Here is a 15,560-nt window from a genome sequence, read left to right as displayed (position 1 = left end):
CTGTGCCCGGCCCGCCACAGGAGTCGCTGGAGCGCGATGAGACAAGGATATCCCTACCGGCCAAACCCTCCCTACCCCGGACGACGCTATGCCAATTGTGCGTCGCCCCACGGACCTCCCGGTCGCGGCCGGCTGCGACAGAGCCTGGGCGCGAACCCAGAGACTCTGGTGGCGCAGTTAGCACTGCGATGCAGTGCCCTAGACCACTGCGCCACCCGGGAGGCCCAAAGATCCCTTATTTACATAAGTATCCAGACCCTTTGCTTTGAGACTCGAAATTGCGCTCTGGTGCATCCCGTTTCTATTGATCATCCTTGAGATATTTCTACAACTTGATTGGAGTCCACCTGTGGCAAATTCAATTGCTTGGACATGATTTGGAAAGGCACACACCTGTCTATATAAGGTCCCACAGTTGACAGTGCATGTCAGAGCAAAAACCAAGCCATGAGGTCGAAGGAATTGTCCATAGAGCTCCGAGACTGGATTGTGTCGAGGCACAGATCTGGGGAAGGGTACCAAAACATTTCTGCAGCATTGAAGGTCCCCAAAAACACAGTGGCCTCCATCATTCTTAAATTGAAGAAGTTTGGAAACAGCAAGACTCTTCCTAGAGCCGGTCACCCGGCCAAACTGAGCAATCAGGGAAGAAGAGCCTTTGTCAGGGAGGTGAGCAAGGACCCGATGGTCACTTTACCAGAGCTCCAGAGTTCCTCTGTGGAGATGGGAGAACTTTCCAGAAGGACAACCATCTCTGCAGCACTCCACCAATCAGGCCTTTATTGTAGAGTGGCCAGAAGCCACTCCTCCGTAAAAGGCACATGACAGCCCACTTGTAGTTTGCCAAAAGGCACCTAAAGGACTCTCAGACCATGAGAAACAAGATTCTCTGGTCTGATGAAACCAAGATTGAACTCTTTGGCCTGAATGTCAAGCATCACGCCTGGAGGAAACCTGGCACCATCCCTACGGTGAAGCATGGTGGTGTTAGCATCATGCTGTGGGGATGTTGTTCGGCGGCAGGGACTGGGAGACTAGTCAGAATCGAGGGAAAGATGAACGGGGAAACTTCAATGTTTGTGCACAAAATATCAAAGGGATGCAAAAGGCACTGTTATCAGTTGATGTTATTCTTCAATAACACAGACCCCAAAGCAAATCAGGGGGAGAAAAATAGGTTTATTCAAAAATAACAAATCATAGATGTTATGCTAGAAAGTAGATGGTCAATGTTCATTCTTCCCTGTCCTCAATGATTCTCCACAGAACAAAGTAACAGGATGTACTTCATAACCCCCAACCCTAGCCTGTCGTTGATCAATTAAAATTCCTTGCAGTAAAATTGGGCCAATGGCCAAATAATAAGTATCCTGTTTCATGCTCAATGTATATACGATTCAGACCAATGAGATCTTGCCACATGTAGCTAGGAGTCCAGGACTGAAACCCCTACACAGATTCTAAACAGGTGTTGAACTGAAAAACTATTTCCATTGATCGTTAATTCCCTATTGACCTCTAGTCCTCTGCGTTGTGTATTATCTTAAAATATTCTTACAGAGGCCTCCCGGGTGGCGCAGTGGTCTAGGGCACTGCATCGCAGTGCTAACTGCGCCACCAGAGTCTCTGGGTTCGCGCCCAGGCTCTGTCACAGCCGGCCGCGACCGGGAGGTCCGTGGTCCGACGCACAATTGGGCTAGCGTCGTCCGGGTTAGGGAGGGTTTGGCCGGTAGGGATATCCTTGTCTCATCGCGCTAAAGCGACTCCTGTGGCGGGCCGGGCGCAGTGCGCGCTAACCAAGGGGGCCAGGTGCACGGTGTTTCCTCCGACACATTGGTGCGGCTGGCTTCCGGGTTGAAGGTGCGCTGTGTTAAAGAAGCAGTGCGGCTTTGTTGGGTTGTGCTTCGGAGGACGCATGGCTTTCGATCTTCGTCTCTCCCGAGCCCGTACGGGAGTTGTAGCGATGAGACAAGATAGTAATTACTAGCGATTGGATACCACGAAAATTGGGGAGAAAAGGGGAGAAAATTTAAAAAAATTAAAAAATAAAAATAAAATTTAAAAAATATATTCTTACAGGATGGATGGAGGAAATCCTTAATTTAAGTTAGTTGTGTTACTATTCATGTTCTATATTGTGCTTTAGGCCTCTTAGAATTTGAATGTATCATGTGATCGATTTTTGGTTCCACGCACGGTTTTCATTAGCTTACACAAGGATTTAGTGTTGAGCATGTTGTCTTCCTTTACTGCCTCTGAATATCTGCCTGATATGTTGATCAAATCTCTACCTCGTCTTTGAATACACAATGTATTCTCTATCCATGGAAATACAGATGGACAGTTTCCATCATGATGATGAAATTAAGTTATAGAGGCCTCTCTCAATAGGCAACATTCATAGCCTATATATCGTTTACACTGACTGCAGCCCCCAGCCTTGGTGATGATGATGGCAATGCTGGGGCTCTTGTGTCTGAATGGATTCCTTGCTCCTCTGTCTGTCTGTAATGGCTCCACAGCTGTCTGGGGCTGAGAACTAGAGTACCAGAGACAGGCCAGTCTACTATAGTCGTGGAGGTGAAGCCGAAGTGAAGCGCCCAGACAATGAAATTGCATATCTTGACTCCCCAGAGGCATCAGCCAAATGTCACTCTCATAGCAATACTAGCTTTATTTCATGACTGTATTTAATTTCAGTCTTTGAGAATAGCACCCAGCTTGGTTTTCTGTCTGGTCACGTACTAGTCTCACTTTTACTGTTTTATCATGTCCCCCTTTTTCTCTGAGGGAGCTCAGTTATTGGCTGTCTCTTATGTGAAGGCTTACATTAGGTCTAGTTTATTCTCTTGGAGATGTGGAACCTTAGATCTATAGTCTGATCTGAATACGTCTTGTATCATAGTGTTTACAGTAGCCTATTGTATAGCATCGACACTGTGTAGAGATTGTTATACTATCACCGTTCTCATCTCTGCTGTTCCAAACAAATCCTCAGTAGCCTACAGATGTATTTGTGTGTGTCTGTCAGCTTTGGGAGATAGAATCTCAACACTACAGTGCTGAAAGCAGGGTGGGGGTACAGTGTTTTCTGTGATTTATCTTCATTATAGATTTGTTGGACCAAAAAGTACATTTCCCACCCCGATGAAGATCCTACACACTGTACTAGAGCTAGCTAGCAGTGATGGTGCAACTCTGTGTTGATCAATGCAATCTTGTTTACTGTAATCGCTGCTCCCACCTCATGCTACTACATGTCTGGGTTTTTCCAAACAAAATGTAATCCCTACAGGCCTTGGTTCAAAAAAGAAAAGGTGATGGTATCTCCCAAAACATCATCTAATCCATAATCTCACCCCCCTCTCTAAGGCCAAACCAAACAAACTACTCTTTGGTTTGACTCATACTGTAGGTGACAGCTGGCACAAGTAAATCCACTGAATTGACAGGCGTTTAGGTCTTCGTAACCCTGTGTGGATCAGCAGTGGCCAGGTTGAGTGATGGGGTATGTGGTGGTGTGAGTGTTACTATGTTTAAGTGTGTCCGTCTGGCCTCTGTCAGTTCCAGGTTGAGGAGAGGCTGACAGAGTGTTTGACCCTGCTGGGAGGGAACAGCTTGCTGAGGTCCCTGCTCATCCGTTATGTCCTGTCTGAGATCAACCGGCTGGCAGAGCACGTCTGGATCACCTGCCAGGTAAGGACCAGAACACACACGGGGGGAGGATGTTACAAGTGTATAGGATGACTCAAATAATTTATAGTACTGCTTATTATGTACATGTAGAGTACTCTCTTACACACACACACACACACACACACACACACACACACACACACACACACACACACACACACAAAGGTAAGTTCCTTGAAGTAAATGTTGAAGAAAAAGTTGTCAGTGGTCCCCACAGCGCTAGTCTGACTGACTCGGTACCGGTACCCCCTGTATAAAGCCTCGTTATTGTTACTTTTGTATTATTTTTAACTTTAGTTTATTTAGTCAATATTTTCTTAACTCTTATTTTTCTTAACTGCATTGTTGGTTAAAGGTTTGTTTGTAAGCATTTCACAGTTGTATTCGGTGCATGTGACTGATAAAATTTGATTATCCTAGCCTTCATGGTGTGATGGTGGGTGCATTTCCTCTGAAAGCTAGTGTAAACAGACAGCCCAGCCGCCAGCGGTCCTGGGGATTTTTAATGTGTGAATGGGGAAAGGAAAGCAGATTATTCTTCCTTCCCTTGTCGCTTTACTCCCACAGTAGAGAGATAGTCAGTCATGCATGTTCGTGGGTCTTTCCTACACCCCATTCATAACAGCCCTTACTGAAGCAGCCCTGAGCAAAAGCAAAACACACATTGCTGCTGCACCAAGTGAATGAGAAAATATAATTTCTGTCACATCAGATTTCTTTATAAAAACAACCTTTTCTCTGCCGAGAATATTGATGTTGGGCTATTTAAGTACACTGGCTGCTACTATGGCTGTAGCAGGCCTGAGGTATAGGAGAACATTTATGGAATACACTGAAGAATGAATCTGCAAACTGAACTTCCTGATAAGGAACAAACCACTGTCATTTGGTCTAATGATAATGTATTCAGATTATCTGTAATTGCTCACTTAATTTTCGGTATTGTTGACTTGCCTCGGACCCCTCTAACATTGATGTCTTGATACTTCAAAGCACTTTAAAGCCATTGTGCCCTTGGATAATTGTAAGCACTTGACCCCCCTGCTCTCATCGCAAAATAAGGGGAGGCTTAAATTGCTTGTGAAGACTTCTACCGTTTGAAGACTTAGTGCTCAGACACAGCAATAGCGTTTGCTGGCCGAGAATAGTTAGCACTTCTGAGTGTAATTTGAGAACCGAGTCCTCACTGATTTCACATCAGAATCGCATGAAAAATGTCGGCAGTCAAGCGTCTACAGAGGGTGGTCCTTAAAACAGCGCGCTGAACGATGTGGATCTAGAGTTCATCTGCCGATCATTCAGCGCCGCTGTGTTTTAGGGACCACTCGCTGTAGACGATTGACTGCCCGTCATTTTTCACACGATTCTACAAGTGAAATCGGTGCCCACTCTGTTTGCAGAATAGGTTTCAGAGGTGCTAAGTACTCTCGGGTCAGCAAAGCTACTGCTGTGCCTTAGCCCTTTAGTCATCAGACTGGCTAATGAGTACATCCCCCTGGGAGTATGGAATTCCATAGTAAGTCCCAAACTGCTCGCTATTACCTTTTTATATTGTACCACTTTTGACCTGGGCCCATAGGGCTCTGATTTAAAAGTAGTGCACTATATGGAGGGAATAGGGTTCCATTTGGGACACAGCCCTGTAATGGGGTTGAGAGGGCTGAGGTGCGCTCAACAGAAGACCTTGAATGGGCTGTTGGCTTGCATTAGCACTGTAGTACATTACAACTACAACAGGCTTCATTTGGTTTACAAGCTTATCTGTGTTGTTGTTGAGCGTTTGCATGAAAATGGAGACATAACCCAAGGACAGGCCTCTTGTGGGTTGATTAAGAGGCTTGGAATATGCTCTCTATGCAATAATACACGAATGCTTTGGAGAAGAGGCCAGTATGTTGAGAGCTGAGCTGCGTGATTTGCACTTCAGAACACAGCAAGGGGATTGCATAACACATCAAGCCTCCGTTACTGCACCTTGCCTCTCAATGCAGTTGGGCAGTTTGTGTTTTATATGAATATCTACAGATGTATGATCTTGGTCTGGGACCAAAAGGCTCCTGAACAGCTTCTACCCCCAAGCCATAAGACTGCTGATCAGTTAATGAAATGGCTACCTGGACTATTTACATTGACCCCCTTTTTATGCACTGACTCTATGCACACTCACTAGAGTACCCACACATACTACACTGACACTCCAACACACACACACACATAAACACTTTTACACTTCACATACACTGCTGCTACTCTGTTTATTATCTATCCTGATTGCCTACTCACTTTTTCCCCTACGTATATACCTCAACTACCTCACACTCCTGCACATTGACTCGGTACCGGTACTCCTTGTACATAGTCTCATTATTGTTATTTTGTGTTACTATTTCCTTATTTTAATTTAGCAACCAGAAATTTTCAAAGATACATTTGCATCCTCCAGCTCTAACTCCAAAAACTTCTGGGACACTGTAAAGTCCATGGAGAATAAGAGCACCTCCTCCCAGCTGCCCACTGCACTGAGGCTAGGAAACACTGTCACCACCGATAAATCCACGATAATCGAGAATTTCAATAAGAATTTCTCTATGGCTGGCTATGCTTTCCTCCTGGCTACCCCAACCCCGGCCAACAGCTCCGCACCCCCCCGCAGCTACTTGCCCAAGCCTTCCCAGCTTCTCCTTCACCCAAATCCAGAGAGCAGATGTTCTGAAAGAGCTGCAAAACCTAGACCCGTACAAATCAGCTGGGCTAGACTCTCTTTCTAAAATTATCCACCGCCATTGTTGCAACCCCTATTACTAGTCTGTTCAACCTCTCTTTTGTATTGTCCGAGATTCCTAAAGATTGGAAAGCTGCCGCGGTCATCCCCCTCTTCAAAGGAGGTGACACTCTAGACCCAAACTGTTACATACCTATATCCATCCTGCCCTGCCTTTCCAAAGTCTTCGAAAGCCAAGTTAACAAACAGATCATTGACCATTTCGAATCGCACCGTACCTTCTCCGCTGTTCAATCCGGTTTCCGAGCTGGTCATGGGTGCACCTCAGCCACGCTCAAGGTACTAAACGATGTCATAACCGCCATCGATATGACAGGACTGTGCAGCCATCTTCATCGACCTGGCCATGGCTTTCGACTCTGTCAATCACCATATTCTTATCGGCAGACTCAACAGCCTTGGTTTCTCAAATGACTGCCTCGCCTGGTTCACCAACTACTTCTCAGATAGTGCTCAGTGTGTCAAATCGGAGGGCCTGTTGTCCGGACCTCTGGTAGTCTCTATGGGGGTACCACAGAGTTCAAATCTCGGGCCGACCCTTTTCTCTGTATATATCAATCATGTCGCTCTTGCTGCGGGTGATTCCTTGATCCACCTCTACGCAGACGACACCATTCTGTATACATCTGGCCCTTCTTTGGACACTGTGTTAACCTGTCTAGGACTGGGGTGCCGCTAGCCCCCCCCCCACCCCCACTGAAAAGGCAGAGCCGCGAAATTCAAAAAAAATATATTTTTAAAATATTTAACTTTCACACATTAAAGTCCAATACAGCTAATGAAAGACACAGATCTTGTGAATCCAGCCAACATGTCCGATTTTTAAAATGTTTTACAGGGAAGACACAATATGTAAAGATGTAAATCTATTAGCTAAACACATTAGCATAATCCACCATCTTTTCTTTGTCCACCAACACCAGTAGCTATCACCAATTCGGCTAAACTAAGATATTGATAGCCACTAACCAAGAAAAAAACTCATGAGATGACAGTCTGATAACATATTTATGGTATAGGATAGGTTTTGTTAGAAAAATGTGCATATTTCAGGTAGATGTCATAGTTTACAATTGCACCCACCGTCAAAAATGGACTAGAATAATTACATAGAGCAACGTGTTTACCTACTTACTAATCATCAAACATTTCGTAAAAATACACAGCATACACTAATCGAAAGACACAGATCCTGTGAATACAGACAATATTTCAGATTTTCTAAGTGTCTTACAGCGAAAACACAATAAATCGTTATATTAGCATACCACATATGCAAACGTTACCAGAGCATTGATTCTAGCCAAAGAGAGCGATAACGTAAACATCGCCAAAATATATTAATTTTTTCACTAACCTTCTCAGAATTCTTCCGATGACACTCCTGTAACATCATATTACACAATCCATATACAGTTTGTTCGAAAATGTGCATATTTAGCCACCAAAATCATGGTTAGACAATGACAAAAGTAGCTCAGCTGGTCAGAAAATGTCCTGCACCATATTAGACAGTGATCTAGTCTTATACATAAATACTCATAAACTTGACTAAAAAATACAGGGTGGACAGCGATTGATAGACAATTTAATTCTTAATACAATCGCGGAATTACATTTTTTAAATTATCCTTACTTTTCAATACAGTTTGCGCCAAGCGAAGCTACGTCAAACAAGATGGCGTCCTAAGCCATTAACATTTTTCGACAGAAACACGATTTATCATAATAAATTGTTCCTACTTTGAGCTGTTCTTCCATCAGAATCTTGGTCAAAGAATCCTTTCTTGGGTCTAATCGTCTTTTGGTCGAAAGCTGTCCTCTTGCCATGTGGAAATGCCCACTGCGTTCGGCATGAACTGGAAACCTGCCCGACGCTTCAAAGTGTCTCAGAAATAAATGTCCCAAAATCGCACTAAACGGGTATAAATTGCTATAAAACGGTTTAAATTAACTACCTTATGATGTTTTTAACTCCTATAACGAGTAGAAACATGACCGGAGAAATATTACTCCCTACACTAATGCTTGGAACAAGTGCGGGTCGGTGGCCACCGCGCGCCTGACGCAGCTGGAAAAGAGTTCCTACCTACAGGTTTTTTTGATTTATAGTGGCTGTGATTGGGCAATCGACACCATTCAAATCGTCATCACGTAAAGGCATCCAGGGGAAGACGTAAGCAGTGTCTGTATGCTCATAGCTATAACAGTGGCCTTTAAACTGACTCCAGATCAGGGGCCAAAATGTGTGAAATCTGACTCCATGTCAGGGAAATTGCTGTAGAATGAGTTCTGTTCCACTCAGAGATAAAATTCCAACGCCTATAGAAACTATAGACTGTTTTCTATCCAATAATAGTAATAATATGCATATTGTACGATCAAGAATTTAGTAGGAAGCCGTTTAAAAAATTACACGATTTACATAAATAGTGACAACAGCACCCCCTAGCCTCAACAGGTTAACAAACCTCCAAACAAGCTTCAACGCCATACAACACTCCTTCCGTGGCCTCCAACTGCTCTTAAACGCTAGTAAAACTAAATGCATGCTCTTCAACCGATTGCTGCCCGCACCTGCCCACCCGACTAGCATCACTACTCTGGACGGTTCTGACTTAGAATATGTGGGCATCTACAAATACCTAGGTGTCTGGCTAGACTGTAAACTCTCCTTCCAGACTCATATTAAGCATCTCCAATCCAAAATTAAATCTAGAATCAGCTTCCTATTTCGCAACAAAGCCTCCTTCACTCATGCTGCCAAACATACCCTCGTAAAACTGACTATCCTACCGATCCTCGACTTTGGCGATGTCGTTTACAAATTAGCCTCCAACACTCTACTCAGACTGCATCCAGTTTGCGATCACCGTTTTGTCACCCAAGCCCCATATACCACCCACCACTGCGACCTGTATGCTCTCGTCTGCTGGCCCTCTCTACATATTCGTCGCCAGACCCACTGGCTCCAGATCATCTATAAGTCTTTGCTAGGTAAAGCTCTTCCTTATCTCAGCTCACTGGTCACCATAACAACACCCAGCCGTAGCACACGCTCCAGCAGGAATATCTCGCTGGTCATCCCCAAAGCCAACACCTCGTTTGGCTGCCTTTCCTTCCAGTTCTCTGCTGCCAATGACTGGAACGAATTGCAAAAATCGCTGAAGTTGGAGACCTTAGATCTCCCTCACTAACTTTAAGCATCAGCTATCTGAGCAGCTCACCGATCGCTGCAGCTGTACACAGCCTATCTGTAAATAGCCCATCCAACTACCCATCTCATCCCCATATTGTTTTAATTTATGCACACCAGTATTTCTACTTGCACATCATCATCTGCACATCTATCACTCTAGTGTTAATTTGCTAAATTGTAATTTCTTCTCTACTAGGGCCTATTTATTGCCTTACCTCCTTACTTCATTTGCACACACTGTATATACAGTGGGGCAAAAAAGTATTTAGTCAGCCACCAATTGTGCAAGTTCTCCGACTTAAAAAGATGAGAGAGGCCTGTAATTTTCATCATAGGTACACTTCAACTATGACAGACAAAATGAGAAAAAAAATCCAGAAAATCACATTGTAGGATTTTGAATGAATTTATTTGCAAATTCTGCTCGTGGCAAATATATTTAAAAACATGTTTAATTGATTTGATTTTGAATTTGAGCCAGTTTGCTACAGCAGGAAAATAATCCTGCAGCAACAGGAATCGTGAATTATTATGTGGATTATAATTCATGGAATTTTATTGTAGGGGTTGATACATTTTTCATTAGGGCAAATCAAATCTGACATTTTTAAAGTGGAAATTACAAACTTGAAGTCTTTTTAAACCTCGAATTATCAACAAGTTAGCATTTCCTGCTCTATAGGAACATTCTCAGTGACAAAAGAGTGATCAAATTAAGATCCTACTTATGTAGAGCTGTGTTTGAGTCCTGGGAAATAAAGTTTGAAGACTGAACACATTCGAATCTAGCCCTGGCTCTAAGCCCAGAGCCCATCTGTCTCAGTCTGTCCACCCCAAAATCCTCTTACCTTTTTGTTTAAACCAATAACAGAAAACAGACTGTACTTACTGTCTTCCTCTTGACAAAGTCCTCAGAATCAGTATATTCTCTATTGTTTGAAATTCAGTCTGAAATCACTCTCACTAGAGTATGATAGAGTCCAGTTTATTGGACATTTAGGCTGCTTGAAAATGACTTTGGACTTCCTGTAATGAAGACATTTAAAATCACTGAAATACCCAGCTGCAGTGAGATCACACCTGAATTCCAGGGTGGAAACATTTGAACAAACAACACCATAGTATTTCATTAGCGAGCAAGCTCTATTTTCTAGCTCTGGCCACAGGGACTCTGTGTCCAGGCCAGGCCATGGAGAACATAGAAATGTGAGCCAGACTTAAAGTATCTATCCCAAATGCCACCCTATTTCCTATATACTGCACTACTTTTGACCAGGGCCTTTTTTATTTTTAATCACCTGCAACATGCATTGAGAATGACAGCTGGGCTAAGGAAACTACCTAAATCATATAAACTGGAACAGCCATCTCATTAACGGCTGCAAAATGTCCAAATAACAGATTGGATTGCTTTAGAAAATGTATTTTATCTTTTTGTGTAGCATAAGATTAAAAATCAACCAATCAATGCACATGCAAAAACACAAGTACTGAAACAAACAATTCTGAAAAATCTACCTGCAATAGAGCATGCTGGGTAATATGATAATGATGAACATGGTTGAGCAAACATGAATTTGTAATTTACCAACTTTAACACATTAGCTCAAATTCTAGGCCTTTTGAAGTCCTCAATTCACATAATAACGTTGATTTAAGCCTTGGGTTAAGTTGGCTTTTTACGTTTGTTGCCTTTGAAAGCAAACATGAATTTTGAATTTTACTCAACAAGCTTTTTCAAATTCAGCTCACTTCGAGCAGAGTTTGTTGAGTAAACAAACTTTAACAGATTAGCTCTGATGGGTTCGGATTTCTCAACTTTAAATATTATTCATCATTAGTTATACTAGAGACATGAGGGGTGCCGTAGTCTTGGGTCTACACCAGAAGTTAATGGTTATCTGTAGGAGGAATGTATATGGTGGATGCAGTTAAGCTTGAAATGTAGGGAAGACAATCGCATGTTGGCAGGCACTGATAAAGGTGGAGAGCTGTGGATTAGTGAGGAAGGGGGTCGAGGTCAGGTCACATTAAGGGAGAAGGAACAGTTTATTGCCTTTTTCACTTAACTTCCTGCCTAGCAATAAAGATGTAATGTTTAGAGATGAGGAGGAGACTCCACCCAAAGTGGGGTGTATATATACTACCACTGGGGGAAGTAATATTTGTCAGTTCAGCGGTTTGATCCTTTGGGGTGAGTAAACTTGGTTGGCGCTTTCATGGTGTCCGTCAATTTCTTACTCTGATATTTAGAACAGCTCCTATTATTGTCCTTTTAAGTCCACCCCACAGAATAACGCTGATTCAGCAATTGGTTGAGTTGGCTTCTTTTTTTCTTTTTTTTACAATGAATGCACCATCCCCTGGCCATCTGTCTGTTAGGCTAGAACCTTCCCATGGTAACACAGGCAGGGCTGGGTAAAGGTTGCCCAGGGACAAAAAAAGTGCTTTTATAAACCATGTCACTAGTTGCTTCTCTGTTAATGTAGCTGTCTAGAAACGCCTAATTATAACACAGTTCTCAGGATGACAGGGAGATGATGCTCAATTATGTTTAAAATTGTTTCAACGATGAGTCGGAGCTCTACATGATCTGGTTGTACTCTGAGAAGAAGTCACTTGGGATAAAATTGTTGGATAAATGTTTTGTTGCCCGGTGGACATTGTAAACATGATTACTATGAGAATGATAGCGTTTCTAATGGGTTTTTCTACAAGTATGTGCCGTAGGCTACTATATCTAGCCTTATACTGACCCAAAGAGTGGGTTTGCCGTAGGTCTCTAGTAATGAAAATCAATTGAAGAATGATTACTCTTCTTTAAGACATTATTAATTCATTGGCAGATTTAAAAAGGGAGTAGGGTTGTTCCATCACAAAGTTTAGCAGTCAGGCTCCAGTTTGCAGGCAGAGCGCTGTGGAGAGCTGTCTGTCGGACGTGAACCCTAAGTGCGCCCCCACGGTGGCGGGTGGGCGGGCTGCCCCTACCCTTCAACCAGTGTAGCATACAAATAAGCCCAGCCATCTGGGACCCGTGTTGCTTTGTAACAGGCCATGACAGTCACACACAGTACAGAATGCCCATAGGACAAACAGTACAAACAGTCACTCACCACTTCTTCAATAGCACTAGAACACTGAGTGTAGGCATAACTGTGTGTTATGCCTACCCCCTGTTGCCCTGCACAGGGGGTCGAACTGTGCGTTATGTAAAGTTAAAATCATGGTTGTTCAGTGGCTGGCCTTGTCATTTTGTAATTAGTACAAACACTATTTACCAGAGCCATGTATTTAGATATATGGCTCTGCTATTTACTGATGGTTGTCTTTTTCCTCTTACTAAAACAGGGGTTACTCCAAGGACAGACCCCATTGCCTGAATATGATCTATCAGACTTGGGGTCCAAGCAGCAAACCTCTGTATTTTGTCTAATTTAGGGCCCATTTAGTCGACTGGTCGATTGTTTGGTCAATAGGCTGTTGGTCGACCAACATTTCTTTAGTCGAGCAGTCAGTCACAATTGATTGGTCGAAGGAACAGACGACTCTCGGTCGGCCAAGATTTATTTTTTAGCCAGGGACAGCCCTGGTCTAATTTAGTGCTAGCTAGCCCAGTCTTAAGTCTGGAACAATGCAGTTTAAGAAAAATAACTTAAGAAATAAAGTCAAAAATAATTTAAGAGCAGCAGTAAAATAACAATAGTGAGGCTATATACAGGGGTACCAGTACAGAGTTAATGTGCAGAGGCACCGGTTAGTTCAGGTAATTGGCTGGCACCAGTTTTATTTATCGGCTGAATTTTTTTATAGGCAAATAGTCGACTATTACCGGCTAACGGAAACCCTGACAGGTGTTGAAAATTCTGCATTGGCTTTGATACTCTGGTTGGCTGGAGATCCAATGATCCAATTGCTGATGACTTTGTTTTGTACAACATTTTGACATCACCGCAAATTACTTCAATGATAGCCTTCTCAGACTGAAGTATGTAGTGAACGATAGAGCAGCGGAAAAATTCAGTTTGAGCCATCAGGCAAAGAGCTGGAGGACATGAGCGTCAGAGCTTGTTCTTGTAAAGGGCAATGCATGGCAGCTAAAAGCGGTTCTATTTGGCTCCAGAAAACAGTAAGCAGACCTCTTAGTTTTCATCCCTAAATGTCACCAGCGCGATATCTGTACTTCAAACACTTTTTTTTTTTTTTTTTTTACCAAAGCCTAAAAGCCCACACAGTTATTAGCTTCCCCTTTCATTACTGGGATAGATTAGGCTAATCTTGCCTGAGTTGGGGAGGATGACCACAGAAAGTTGAGTAGGATAATCTTCCCTGAGTTGGGGAGGATTCAGACTGCCCCAATCTCTGAAAGTTGAGAGCGTAATTATATGTCGTCATTGTCAGTTTGAGATGTGTCATTTTTAGATATTTGTATAGACTTAAGAGCAGCCCACTTCCCGTTGCATTTCTCAATGACTCTTTCTGATGCAAGCACTTTCATCATAATATACTGTACATGTCGCCATTGCAGCCTGAAGGCTAATGTGCAGTTATGCATGTGCATAAGATATTTCAGCTGAGGGACAATGCCTGCCATACCACGACAGAGTCAGCAGCTGAGACTCTAACCACACACACACACACACACACACACACACACACACACACACACACACACACACACACACACACACACACACACACACACACACACACACACACACACACACACACACACACACACACACACATCCTCCAGTAGTTAGTGATCGAGTCAGAAACCTTGCTTTGGACATGCCATACCCTCAGTACATCAGGATATAAATATAGCCACCTTCTGAGGGGGACACAGACCCTGCCTATGCCCTGGGTTTACTGCAAAGAGACTTGTCAGGACAAATATTCCTCTCTCTCACACATGCGCATGAACACACATACGCACACACCCACACACTCTGAGGGTGTCCTGCAAGACCGGAGACCTTTACAAAGACAAACTCCTCTTTCTAGGTGCATTATTCTTACCAGAAAAAAACAAAGAAGAGTCCTTTTGTACTAAAACAATTGGTCGTCATTTTAGCTTTTCACTCACTGTAAAACTCATACAAAGGACAGTGAGGTCAGTGATTTCCAGCACGTCTGAGTCAGCAGTAGTGTAATAAGTGAAGAAAGACACCGTTGTTTAGGAACAGTTTCCGTACCAGTGACGCACATTTTTCTTTAGGGCAAATCAAGTCTGACATTTTTAAATCGGAAATTACAAACTTTATTAGCCTTTTTAAACCTTGAATACACTACAAGTTTGCATTTTGTACTGTGCAGGAAAATTTGTAGCCACAAAAGAGTGATCAAATTAAGATCCTACATCTGTAAGGAATAGTTGTTTTATCTGCTCTGGGGACTTCTAAAAGGAGAAAAACTGACGAGTAGACTGTTCGTGAGGATATCAAACTCGTAATAGCCTAGTAATGCATGGTGTGCAGTGCACCTGAGGGAAAACACCGTCCTCTGCCAATTTGTCCTCCCCTGTTGGTCAGGAGAAAAAGTGTATGTTTGTTCATGTCTCTGTGCCAGCAAGCTTGTGAGCATGAGTATGCATGCTTACGTGTACATGTTTGTGTGCATGCGTGTGTGGTTATCTCTGCATAAAAGTCAAGTTATTTTGGCATTGATTATTTTCCCAGCTGACATGCACTGTGCTGAAGCCCCATATATTGTATCCAGCAAGCCTACGTGGCTGAAGCATATTGGTTTCCTTACCCTGTAAGCAGCCCACAGCTGAATGTAATTGGGGACCCCTCCTATCCAGCAAGCCTACGAGGCTGCTAGGGAACTTGACTTATGGCTCCCAGCATTTCATGATGCTGATGTTCATTATAACTCTGGCAC

At 43.2% G+C, this 15,560-nt stretch overlaps 1 long non-coding RNA gene across 1 annotated transcript in view; it reads left to right on the top strand.

The window, feature by feature from the left end:
* The window catches only part of LOC129817596 (uncharacterized), a 33,976-nt gene that overhangs the window by 9,576 nt on the left and 8,840 nt on the right, over window positions 1–15,560 (top strand). Inside the window, exon 3 of the long non-coding RNA XR_008753741.1 lies at window positions 3,565–3,696. This is a non-coding gene — a long non-coding RNA (uncharacterized LOC129817596). The remainder of the gene's footprint in view (window positions 1–3,564; window positions 3,697–15,560) is intronic.

The sequence above is a fragment of the Salvelinus fontinalis genome, chromosome 20 (genome assembly GCF_029448725.1).
Source record: "Salvelinus fontinalis isolate EN_2023a chromosome 20, ASM2944872v1, whole genome shotgun sequence".
Lineage (NCBI taxonomy): Eukaryota > Metazoa > Chordata > Actinopteri > Salmoniformes > Salmonidae > Salvelinus > Salvelinus fontinalis.
The sequence above is the reverse complement of the archived record's forward strand: the minus strand, read 5'-3'. Positions and strand labels throughout refer to the sequence as shown.